Source organism: Phoenix dactylifera, chromosome 4 (genome assembly GCF_051530095.1).
Source record: "Phoenix dactylifera cultivar Ajwa chromosome 4, Ajwa_hap1_PhDact_Kaust_v1.1, whole genome shotgun sequence".
NCBI classification, from domain to species: Eukaryota; Viridiplantae; Streptophyta; class Magnoliopsida; order Arecales; family Arecaceae; genus Phoenix; species Phoenix dactylifera.
Genome location: NC_143193.1, coordinates 9,878,235 through 9,890,931, shown reverse-complemented (window position 1 = coordinate 9,890,931; position 12,697 = coordinate 9,878,235). Strand labels below are relative to the sequence as shown.

The window sequence follows — 12,697 nt, the reverse complement described above, 5'->3', positions numbered from 1 at the left end:
GCCTCCTCCATCGCGTCCGATCTCAGCATCAGATCCGGCCGTGATCAGCTCCCGCAGGTCCCGCGTCCACTTTCCTCCTCCGTTCCAACGATCCCAGCATGTCTACACCATCCGTATCCGTCCGCTCCGTGAACAGAGCTCCTCAGCGGTCCGTGATTCTTCCATCTCTATGTGCATTCAGCCCAGCGTCCGTTCTCAGCGCCCCAGCTGGCTGCAATCATCTCCGCCCTAATCTTCTCACGCGGAAGATTATGTCCGCTTGATAGGTCGGGAAAGCTATAAAAAGGAGATGGGGGATCGGTTCAAGGGGAGCTCCGATTTGGGGAAGAAGAGTGGAGCCGGGTTGCTGCAGTAGAAAGAAAAAAAAAGAAGTAGAAAGAAAAAAAAAGAAGAAGTAGAAAGAAACAGGGGATGCCCGTTTCTGTTATTAAAAAAAAGAGTGAGAAAGAGAGAGGGAGATGATCGGCTAAAGTCCTAGGTGATGGGTGAAGGGAAATCATTTGGTGTACCAAGTTCATGATGTAAATTCTAATTCTTTACTTTAAATGATTTACCTTTTGATTATGTCATGATTCTTATATGTTGAAAATTCTTTTATGATTTATGCTTATTGATACATATCTTCCTCGATTATTTGATTCATCGTTGACGTTATAAGGCACGTTGAATGCTTAAAAAAAAGAATTCATATTATCAAGAACATACTCCATAATTAAATTTTATCTACTTATAATTCTTAAAGAAAACAAAAGAATCATAGAATTTATCGCATAAATTTGATATTATCAAAGGAGATTCTGGATCCCTACACCATCTTAATCTATCCTAACTTCGATTCTCTATTGACTGATTTATTTTCTATTTGCAAAACATCATCTTAATCTACAAGTTTATTGAAAAAAATTACATCTAAAAATTACGCTAATAATCTATAGATCGTTCCCTGAGGAATCGACCTCGGACTTCCGAGTTATACTACTTGTGCGATTCTCCTGCACTTGGGAGAGCAATTTTTCGAGAGCACCAAGTTTTTGGCGCCGTTGCCGGAGAATGGCTGAGTTATTAGTATAATTTTGGATTTAATTTTTACCTTAGTAGTTAGTATTTTTCTTTTGAAAAAAAAATTAAATCTTTACTACTATTTTTAATTCCCTACACAGTTTGCATCAAACTCTGATATCATAGAAATTATCCGTCTGATCGGCCTCAAATTTGGTCAGCTAGTGCAAGACACATTGTTCAATAATCTGAACGGTCTGATTGATATTCTGAGACTTTTAAGACCATTAGATTAATACAAAACCTTGCTGCTCTCTGTTTTGAATTTTCTGTATTTAATTTTTTTTTAGAATCAGAATTTTATTGTTATTATATCTCATTAACCCTTATTGCTAATTGAAAATCAATAAAAAAAAAACTTTAAGAGAAGGTCAAGGGTGATTATTCAAAAAAAAAAAGAGAGGGAAACCTAAAATTTCAAATTTTAAATTTCAAATTTCAGAATTCAAATTTCAAACTTCAACTCATAAAATTTTTAAAAAAAAGAATAATAATTTGCTTGATCACCTATTCAATGAAATTTAATGTCATGTCATAAAACATTAAAAAAAAAATCTTTTGATTGTTGCATATAGCATAAGGCATCAACATAAAATATTCTAAGGGCTGAACCCATTAAAAAAGATAAGGTCGGGATTTCATCACTCGTCCTTAGCCCAAAAATCACCCCAGTGCATAAATATCCTAAGCTTAACTAAAATCAACTAGACATTGGCCCCTAAGGATATTCGAGCTCAATAGGACGAAGACTACCGAAAGTTGCACCAATTTCGCTCTATGGCCCAGTCGATGTCTAGGCAAGCTTTGTCCCTTTAAGGGAGACAGTCTCTGTTCGAGGAAAGTGGGTTTTAAGTGGGACCCTTGCTAAACGCATCGTGACCCCTCCACTTACCTGGTCGACTAGGTTACTAGACCGGATTGGAGGCTTAGGTGTCCTCTTCAAACCAGTTAGGAGCTGTCTAAAAATTTAAGAAAAACATTAGAAATTAAGGTGTAATGTTTTGATGCATGCTTAATTGTGAATAGATTTTTATTTTTCTGTATTAGGTTGTCCTTTTAGATATCTTTAGGTAGCACTTATATTAAAAAAAAAGAATAAAAATAAAAAAAAAGAGAGGGAAATATTTTGCATGCTAAAGTGGAATAGGGACGACACCGGTCGATTAAGTCGTACAACTTTAGATCATCCATTAGGACATACCCCTGAAATTCCTTCGCAATATCTCACACCTTGTGAGATGGCTGATTTAAATGAAGATGCGGGGAGTCACCACAATCAAGAACGAGAACCCAATGTTATGACCCTAAGATAATACCTACAACCGGCTAGGACTAGTCAGCCTTCATGCATAATTTTTCCTGATAATGTAGGACATTTTGACATCAAACCCGGGGTAATTCAATTGCTGCCCAAGTTTCACGGGTTAGAGTCCGAGAGTCCGTATCTTCATTTAAAGGATTTTGAAGAATTGAGCATTACATTTAGAGTGCCGAACGTCACCGAGGATGTCCTCAAGCTGACATTGTTTCCTTTCTCTCTAAAGGATAAGGCCAAAACATGGCTAAACTCTTTGCGACCTAGATCAATAAGAACTTGGCAAGATATGCAGAGAGAATTTTTAAAGAAGTTCTTCCCCACACAAAGGACCAACTTTTTGAAAAGACATATAAGCAATTTCCAACAAAAAGATAATGAAACAAGGCAACGGCGCCAAAAATTGATCGGTTCTTTCAATTTTGAAAATAAACCACGCAATAGCACGTATCCTGTAGGATAGGGATTACGGGTGTCGGTCCACAGGGATTGAAGAATAAGTTATTTTTCTTTTAAAAATAAATCAAAAAGAAGGATTTGCTAACTTGATTTAACTAAATTAAACTATGAGTACGGATTGGAATTTATCAGAGTAAATAGATCTAGGGTTTGGAATCCACCACATAGCATTGCATCAAGGATTGTGTTCTTAATTTTTGTCTTTTGGAGAGGCATGCAATTTTGGCTACAAGCCTTTTAAAATAAAAGCATAAAGAGTGTTAGGAAGATCCATCTTCGGTGTAGCATGAAGTGTCTACCTAAGTATGCTAATCTAGGATGCAGCACACTTCATCTTCCTAGGCATGGATCATCTTAGACTACTTTAGCAAACATGATTAGTAACTAGCATGCTCGAAATTTAAATATCATAAAGAAATATTTCATTGAAAATAAGAATTTAAACAAGCTCCAAAATAATAAAAAAGTAAGAACTACAATTGCCCTGATACATTGCTAGGGCTTCATCCAGCCCTAGACTAGACGTTTAGCCAAGCACGGCTTCCGGATGACCTCCCATCTTCAAATGAAATTGATCACCTCTCATTATTCCCAAAATATCACAACTCTTCTCTTTCCTCCCCTCTCTCTTCTTTTTTTTTATTTCTTTCTCTCGGCTTACTTCTTCTTCTTCTTCACCGAAACAGAGCCTCCCCCCTGTTTCTTTCTTCTCAACCGAGCTCTCTCCCTGCCTACCCCCTTTTCGAACGCCTCAGCCCCCTCCTTTTATAGCCGTCCGGCGCACGCGGAGAGAGGGAAGAAGGGATCACGGCGGCTGATTTCGGGGCGTGGTGCCGGGATGCAGATCGCGGGAGAGCAGGAAGAGGGGCCGCGGGATCTGGTCGGTGATGGCGGAGAGAGGTGCCGACTGATGAAGTGGGGGAGGATCTGGTCGCTCCGGATGCACCACGGGCGGAAGACGGGGCGACGATGCTGGGATTTCGACGCGGCTGGGTCGCTGATCTTGGAGGAGAAGACGCCGCACGCGATTGATGGCGGAGGACCCGGGGACGACGACGACGTTGGGGCGTTCGGCTGGGACGAGCTCCTTCGATCGCGCGGGGGAGGATTGCATCGCGTGGGACTCGTGAACGGGCGGGGGGGCGCTCTGTGAGGCGAGATCACGGGAAGAATAGATAGAGGGAGGAAGAAGATAAACAGTGAAACAATTATATATATATATATATTATATTATTTCTCACTGTTCATATGAACAGTATTTTTACGGGACACTGTTCATATGAACAGTGAATCCAGTGATTCTCCCGAAATTATTTTTATTTATTTTATTATATTAATTATCTTCTTTTTTTTTGTTTATAAATTTTATATGAAGGCTAGTAAGGAATTGGTTGGGAATTGACTTTGGGTTTGAGGTGGGTCATGATGGTTGACTTGTCCTTGAGCCTATTGTCATTTAAATTTAATTCTTGCTAAGCTGCTTCAGATCGAACTCGACCAGGCAAGACTAAAAACCGGACCGTGACCTAATAAAAATAGTTAATCAAACCTTTGCCCCATATATAATTAATTATAACTTTCGATCGAATCAGGACCAAAACCCATTTAATTATAACCTTAGCTTGATTACAACTCCATCAGGTTACCAAATCGGGTCAACACAATCTCCTCCTTATATGTTTTCATGAACGATTACAACCAGGAGAGAGACAAGTTTAGAGTCTGTTTTGAGAAAAGAATTATTTACCTCTTACCATATTTTAAATTCATTTCAATGTTTATTTAATTTTATGGTAAAATATGTATTTATCAGTTTAAAAATATTGATAAGTGCTATGGAAAGATAACTAAATTATAAATTATTAAGTACTTATCAAGTCACCACAATCAAGAACGAGAACCCAATGTTATGACCCTAAGATAATACCTACAACCGGCTAGGACTAGTCAGCCTTCATGCATAATTTTTCCTGATAATGTAGGACATTTTGACATCAAACCCGGGGTAATTCAATTGCTGCCCAAGTTTCACGGGTTAGAGTCCGAGAGTCCGTATCTTCATTTAAAGGATTTTGAAGAATTGAGCATTACATTTAGAGTGCCGAACGTCACCGAGGATGTCCTCAAGCTGACATTGTTTCCTTTCTCTCTAAAGGATAAGGCCAAAACATGGCTAAACTCTTTGCGACCTAGATCAATAAGAACTTGGCAAGATATGCAGAGAGAATTTTTAAAGAAATTCTTCCCCACACAAAGGACCAACTTTTTGAAAAGACATATAAGCAATTTCCAACAAAAAGATAATGAAACATTTTATGAATGTTGGAAAAGATTTAAAGACCTTCTTCTCTCATGCCCTCATCACGGATTCGAAACTTGGAGAACCATTAGCTTCTTTTATGAAGGTTTATCTCCACAGTTGAAACAGTTTGTAGAGACCATGTGCAATGATAGATTTTTAAAAAAACACCCTGATGAGGCGTGGGAGTATTTGGATTCCCTTGCTGAGACTGCCCAACTTTGGGATAACGGGGATAAAAACAATAAGTCTTTACCTAAGCCTACTAGCTCTGTACAGGGAGGCCTTTACAACCTCAAAACTGAGGATGATCTTCATGCTAAAATGGCAGCCCTCACTAGGAAAATTGAGCTTAGAAAGGTTGAACCTGTCAAGACTATAGAGCTTAGAAACGAGTGTTGTGGTATCTGCGATATGTCGGGTCATACCACTACAGATTGCCCCACCATACCGGCATTCAAAGAAGTCTTGCACGATCAAGCAAATGCTATAAACTCCTACCAAAAGCCTTATAATGATCCATACTCGAATACCTATAACCCTGGTTGGAAGAATCATCCAAATTTTAGGTGGAGAAATGATCATCCTCAACAGTCACACCATTCGGCTCCTCCACCTGCACATCCTACTTTGGCATCACCACTCTCTCAGAAGCCGAATATTGAGGATACCTTGCAATCTATACAAACTTTTCTACAAGGTCAAGCTAATATCAATGCTCAAAATACTCGAAATTTTGAAGATATAAGGAACCAATTGTCAATGTTGACTACCGTCTTAAGTATCCAAGAGAAGGGTAAGCTTCCAGCTCAACCCCAACCTAACCCACAAGTGCACGGTAGTAATAATACGGCTCCTTCTAGTTCGCATACAGAACATGCAAAGAGCATCATGACTTTGCATAATGGAAAAGTCATTGATCAGACCGTCCCATTGAGACCGCAGGTCACTTCTAATTCTAATGCTCCCAAAGCCGATGAAAAGGACAAAGAAGAAGTTGAGGTCCCAACTTCTACCGAGAAAGTTGAATGTCCTTTTTCCCCACTTTTTCCACAACGGTTAAAGCCGTTGCAAAAGCTCGAACCTAATTCTAAAATTCTTGAGCTTTTCAAGCAAGCAAAGATCAATATACCTCTTCTTGATGCAATCAAACAAGTACCCTCATATGCCAAATTTTTGAAGGACTTGTGTACTGTCAAACGCCGATTAAATGTTAAGAAGAAGTCATTTTTAACTAAAAATGTGAGTGCTATTTTGCAGCACAACATTCTCCCTAAATTTAAGGATCTAGGTTGCCCAACCATCTCATGCATCATAGGCGACTTTAGGATAGAGCGAGCATTGTTAGATTTAGGGGCGAGTGTGAATTTGTTGCCATATTCTGTAGATGAGCAACTTGATTTAGGTGAGTTGAAGCCAACCTCCGTCACTTTGCAATTAGCTGTCAGGTCAGTTAAAATTCCAAGGGGGATTATCGAGGATGTATTAGTCCAAGTAGACAAGTTCTATTTTCCTGTCGATTTTATCGTATTGGACACACATCCGGCTTCAAACTCACAGTCTCAGATTCCGGTCATTTTAGGACGTCCATTCCTTGCAACTTCTAATGCATTGATTAATTGTAGGAATAGTGTCATGAAGCTTTCTTTTGGTAACATGACCTTAGAACTAAATATTTTTAATGTATGCAAACAACCCAATGATTCCGAAGAGAGTAAGAAGGCTGATTGGGTTGAAACCATTACAGAAGAATATTTGTTAGCTAAAGCAATTAACGACCCATCTGATGATAGCTTAATTGATTGGTGTCCTAATGGAACCAATGATGGTGATTTGTCAGTCACACCTATTATGGATAATCTGGATATTAAGATGGTCACTGGGTGGAGACCAAAAGTAAGGAAATTTGAGAACTTGCCACCTCGAGAAGCAAAGATAGTACCATCCCATGAGCAAGTGCCTAAGCTCGAGTTAAAACCTTTACCGAAGGAACTCAAGTATGCCTTTCTTGGACCCGAGGACACTTACCCTATAATCATCTCGTCTGATCTTAATCATGACCAAGAAAGAAAATTATTCGGTGTTCTAAAAAATCATAAAGGAGCCTTAGGGTGGTCTATTGCCGACTTGAAGGAAATTAGCCCCTTAATTTGCACGCACCGGATATATTTGGAGGACAATGCCAAAACCACAAGGCAAATACAACGAAGGTTAAATCCTACGATGAGAGATGTGGTTAAGGCAGAAGTCCTCAAGTTGCTTGACGTGGGTATTATTTATCCAATTTCCGACAGCAAGTGGGTAAGCCCTACTCAAGTCGTTCCTAAGAAATCAGGTTTGACGGTAGTAGAAAATGAACAAGGTGAACTAGTTCCAACTCGTGTCCTGACGAGTTGGCGCATGTGTGTTGACTACCGAAAGCTAAATTTGGTCACACGAAAGGATCACTTTCCTCTACCCTTCCTAGACCAAGTGTTGGAGAGAGTTGTAGGGCATGATTTCTATTGTTTTCTCGATGGCTATTCGGGATATTATCAAATTGAACTTTCACCAGAAGATCAAGAGAAGACTACCTTCACTTGTCCTTTTGGCACACATGCTTTCCGACGAAGTACCATTTGGGTTGTGTAATGCACCTGCAACATTCCAAAGATGCATGCTCAGTATTTTTGAAGACATGAACGAAAAATTTTTAGAAGTGTTCATGGACGACTTCTCCATTTTTGGCAACTCATTTGATGATTGCCTGTCACATTTACAAGCAGTCTTAGCTCGATGTATAGAAAAGGATTTGATACTGAATTGGGAGAAATGCCACTTCATGGTGCCAAAGGGAATTGTCCTAGGACATATTGTTTCATCAAAGGGCATGGAAGTAGATAGAGCTAAGATCGATTTAATTGCTAAGCTACCTGCACCCAAGACGGTTAGAGATGTTAGATCATTTTTGGGTCACGCCGAATTTTACAGGAGGTTCATCAAGGACTTTAGTGTCATAGCTTGACCATTATGTAACCTCCTATCCCTTGATACACCGTTCAATTAGACTGACATTTGTCAGGAGGCATTTGAAAAGTTGAAGTCTATGCTTAGCACTGCACCCATCGTGCGACCACCCAATTGGTCATTACCTTTTGAGATCATGTGCGACGCTAGCGACTATGCAATAGGAGCTGTCTTAGGACAACGCAAGGATAATAAGCCATATGTCATTTACTATGCAAGCAAAACCTTAAACGATGCTCAAATGAATTACACCACCACCGAGAAGGAATTGCTTGCAGTAGTATTTGCATTAGACAAATTTCGTTCTTATATCCTTGGTGCTCCTATTGTTATCTTCACGGACCATGCAGCACTAAAATATTTGCTGGATAAGAAAGAGGCCAAACCATGCCTAATACGATGGATACTTCTACTCCAAGAATTTGACATCATAATCAAAGATAAGAAGGGAGTAGAGAATGTGGTTGCTGACCATTTATCACGGCTAGTTTTTCATGATTCGGTGCCACAGTTTCCTATTAGAGACTCATTCCCTGAAGAGCAGTTGTTTGCACTCTCTACTGTGCCATGGTACGCTGACATTGTAAATTTTCTTGCTACAAACCGGATTTCGGAGCATTGGGGGTCGACCGATAGAAAATTTTTTTTGCGCGAAGTAAAGAATTATTACTATGACGAATCCTATTTATTTAAATATTGTAACGATCAAATCTTTAGACGATGCATACCGGATCATGATATACAAAGCGTACTTTCTTTCTGCCACACTGATGCTTGCGGTGGACACTTTGCCTCTAAGAAAACTATTGCAAAGGTCTTGCAATGTGGTTTCTATTGGCCTACTATGTTCAAAGATGCCCACGAGTTCTGCAGGACATGTGATCTATGTCAACGTATTGGAAGTCTAACTCGTAGGCAAATGATGCCTCTTCAACCCATTACTATTATCGAAATTTTCGATTGTTGGGGCATCGATTTTATGGGCCCATTCCCACCATCTTTTGGATATGAGTACATTTTAGTTGGGGTCGAGTATGTGTCCAAATGGGTAGAAACTGTCGCTTGTAGGACCAATGATCACAAACCTGTCCTGAAGTTTTTAAGAGAAAATATTTTTTCACGATTTGGGATGCCTAAAGTTATAATTAGTGACGGTGGAAAACACTTTTGTAATAAGCCTTTTGAGACATTATTAAAAAAGTATGGTGTCACCCACAGAGTTGCTACCCCATATCACCCGCAAACTAGTGGCCAAGTAGAATTAGCCAATAGGGAAATCAAGCGTATTTTAGAAAAAACGGTAAATCCATCACGAAAAGATTGGTCCTTGAAACTATCAGATGCATTATGGGCCTATCGGACTGCATACAAAACCATTCTTGGCATGTCTCCCTACCGGCTAGTCTACGGAAAAGCGTGTCATCTGCCTGTAGAAATAGAACATAAATCGTATTGGGCAATTAGAAAATTGAATTTTGATTTACAAGATGCCAGTCTAGCTAGAAATTGTAATTGAACGAGCTTAATGAGATTCGCAGAGATGCTTATGACAATGCTAAAATTTGCAAAGAACGAATGAAGATCTTACATGATAAATCAATTTTAAAAAAAATCTTTTGAACCTTTGCAAAAAGTTCTTTTATATGATTTCCGCTTACATCTGTTTTCTGGTAAGTTGCGATCGAGATGGACAGGTCCTTACATTATAAAAACTGTTTTTCCACATGGGGCGGTTGAGATTGAGAATCCACGGGATGGTAGAATTTTTAAGGTAAATGGACATAGGTTAAAACCTTTTCTTGAGAATTTTGCAGATGAAGAGGACTCCTTTTCCTTGGGGGAGCCTTCTTATGACTGAGCATGAAGGCAAAGGTATGTGACTATTAGTTAGGATTATTTTTTCTAGTTTTGTAGGTTTTATTTTCTGGATATCAACAGCTCAAGGTATTCCTTTTCTCTCCAATATTATTTTCTCTACTGTCTTTTATTATACTTTTCTTGTATCTATTACATTGAGGACAATACAATATTTAAGTTGGGGGGAGGGAAGTATTTGATTAAAAAAAAAAAACTTGTTTTTGCATTCTTTTCTAAGAAAATGCACATGTATTTTCATATTGAGTTTGTGCAACTATTAAGGCAAGGAATACATGCGTATTATGACTAATCAGAGACCTATTATTAGATTCCCGCACATGTATTTAATGATTATAGGAAGGCCTCAGGAGTTCATATTTATTTAATGCATTTTTATTAAGCCATATCTGTAAAAGAAGTACGAGTATCCTTGTCCGTACTATAAGGTTCTTGATTTGGTTTTCACATAAAAATAGAGGTTGAATACCCCGGCTAGATCATCTAAGTGCCTTATGTTCCGACCTTGGTTGACCTATAGTCACGTTGCAGTCACATTATATGGTTCAGTTTACCTTCTCTATTTTGAAAAAAAAATAAAAAAATAAAAAAAATAAGAAGATGACAAGTCTAACCTCGTGGCATAGTCTGGTTCGAGTAGCCAGAGGGATGTTTCACCTAATACCTTGAGCCAACTGGATTAGGAGTTATTGGCCGAAAACTCGCTACATGGACCTTGCTAGAGCCTAAGGGGGTTGGACTATTGTAATCACCATATGTTAATTGTTTTATTTTTAAAAAAAAAGCATGAATAGGGTTGGTCGGGCTGAACCCAGTGACATGTGGTAATGGCTTGTTTGACTCCATTGTATTGGACCTTTGTGTACTTTGGATATTTAGTTAGGTTTGATAGCTCCTTCTTTTTATGCAAACCATTCTTGACAATTTTAGACAACATGAGATATTCCAAAAATTTGATGGATCAGGTTCTAATAAACTGTAGTAAACACTTGTGAACTTGAGTAGTACACCTAAAATTCAAGCGGTACCATGTTGTGGTGGAGGTATTAGTACTCTGAGAAAGTTATACTATTTTATGCACACTACACTTTCATATTTTTCTTGCTTTGATAGTTGCCATGCTTGAAAATATATATTAATTAATTACATGTGCATTAGCTTAAAATTTATTTCATATTTTTTTAGAATCTCATGTCATATCATTCATGATGTTTGTGAGTAACATCCCTGAAAACCCTCACGAGACAACACTCATCCACTAGGGTAACCTAGGGGTTTAACGGCTTGTTGCATGTGCTAAGTGCAATCGTGATGCCCTATGAAAGTGGGTACGTATCTTAGTCTTGTGTCTTTAGCTTCAATAAAAAGTCATAGCTTAGACCACATCTTTTGTGTCCTCATTATAGTTTTCTTGTTAATTACTAGAGACTAGTAATAAGCTAGTTGGGGGGTGTGATGAGAGCACAAAAGTGCGTTCTACACGTTGCTTAAATTAATATTATTGCTAACAAATAATGATAAAAGGGCTGCATTAATTTTATATTTTATTTGGCACAGATTATCGTAAATCAGAGTTTAAATATGCATTTGGTCGACTTCAAGCCTGATTACACTAGAACAGAATTGAACCTGGTCAAGCACACTTGCACCCGAGGGACACATGGTAGCCATTTGGAGGCAATGCGTAATGAAACATCCAAGGGCTTAGATTCATCAAGCCAAGAGGATTTGCAATCGGATCTCCCAGCTTCCTCCACAGCATCCCCGATTCCATCTGCACCCGTGATCATTCCCGCTCTTCTCCCATGCCCATCTCGCTAATCCCGCCTGCAGCCATCCAGCAAACCGAGATCAGCGGCCGCTTCTTCCTCGCCTCCAGCCATTCATGAGCATCTCAGCCCCCAGCAAAGGCAATCGCAATTCCCACGCGTCCGCCCGCCTCCTCCACTGATCCCGTCCTCCACAGCGTTCGCGAAGCAATTCTTCCGTGATCAAAGATCCTTCTTCTTCAATCGATTCCAGCTGATCACCTCCCGGCCGTCCGCCTCCTCCATCGCATCCGATCTCAGCATCAGATCCAGCCGTGATCAGCTCCCGCAGGTCCCGCGTCCACTTTCCTCCTCCGTTCCAACGATCCCAGCATCTCTACACCATCCTTATCCGTCCGCTCCGTGAACAGAGCTCCTCAGCAGTCCGTGATTCTTCCATCTCCACGTGCATTCAGCCCAGCGTCCGTTCTCAGCGCCCCAGCCGGCTGCAATCATCTCCCAGCCCCATTCCTCCGCCCTAATCTTCTCACGCGGAAGATTATGTCCGCTTGATAGGTCGAGAAAGATATAAAAAGGAGATGGGGGATCGGTTCAAGGGGAGCTCCGATTTGGGGAAGAAGAGTGGAGCCGGGTTGCTGCAGTAGAAAGAAAAAAAAAAGAAGTAGAAAGAAACAGGGGATGCCCTATTTCTGTTATTAAAAAAAAGAGTGAGAAAGAGAGAGGGAGATGATCGGCTAAAGTCCTAGGTGATAGGGTGAAGGAAAATCATTTGGTGCACCAAGTTCATGATGTAAATTCTAATCCTTTGCTTTAAATGTGTTGCCCAGATAGACAACCCAAGAGGGGGGGGGGGGGGTGAATTGGGTTTTTAAAATAATTTGGCTAATTAAAACTTTGTGGATGATTAATTAAAAA

The 12,697-nt window shown here is 39.7% G+C and overlaps 1 non-coding gene across 1 annotated transcript; it reads right to left on the bottom strand.

Annotated features, from left to right (window-relative positions):
- Positions 1 to 5,094: 5,094 nt before the first annotated feature.
- Positions 5,095 to 5,203, bottom strand: LOC120113208 (small nucleolar RNA R71). Its single transcript, XR_005515010.1, has one exon. It is a non-coding gene; the product is annotated as a small nucleolar RNA R71 (small nucleolar RNA).
- Positions 5,204 to 12,697: the final 7,494 nt, after the last annotated feature.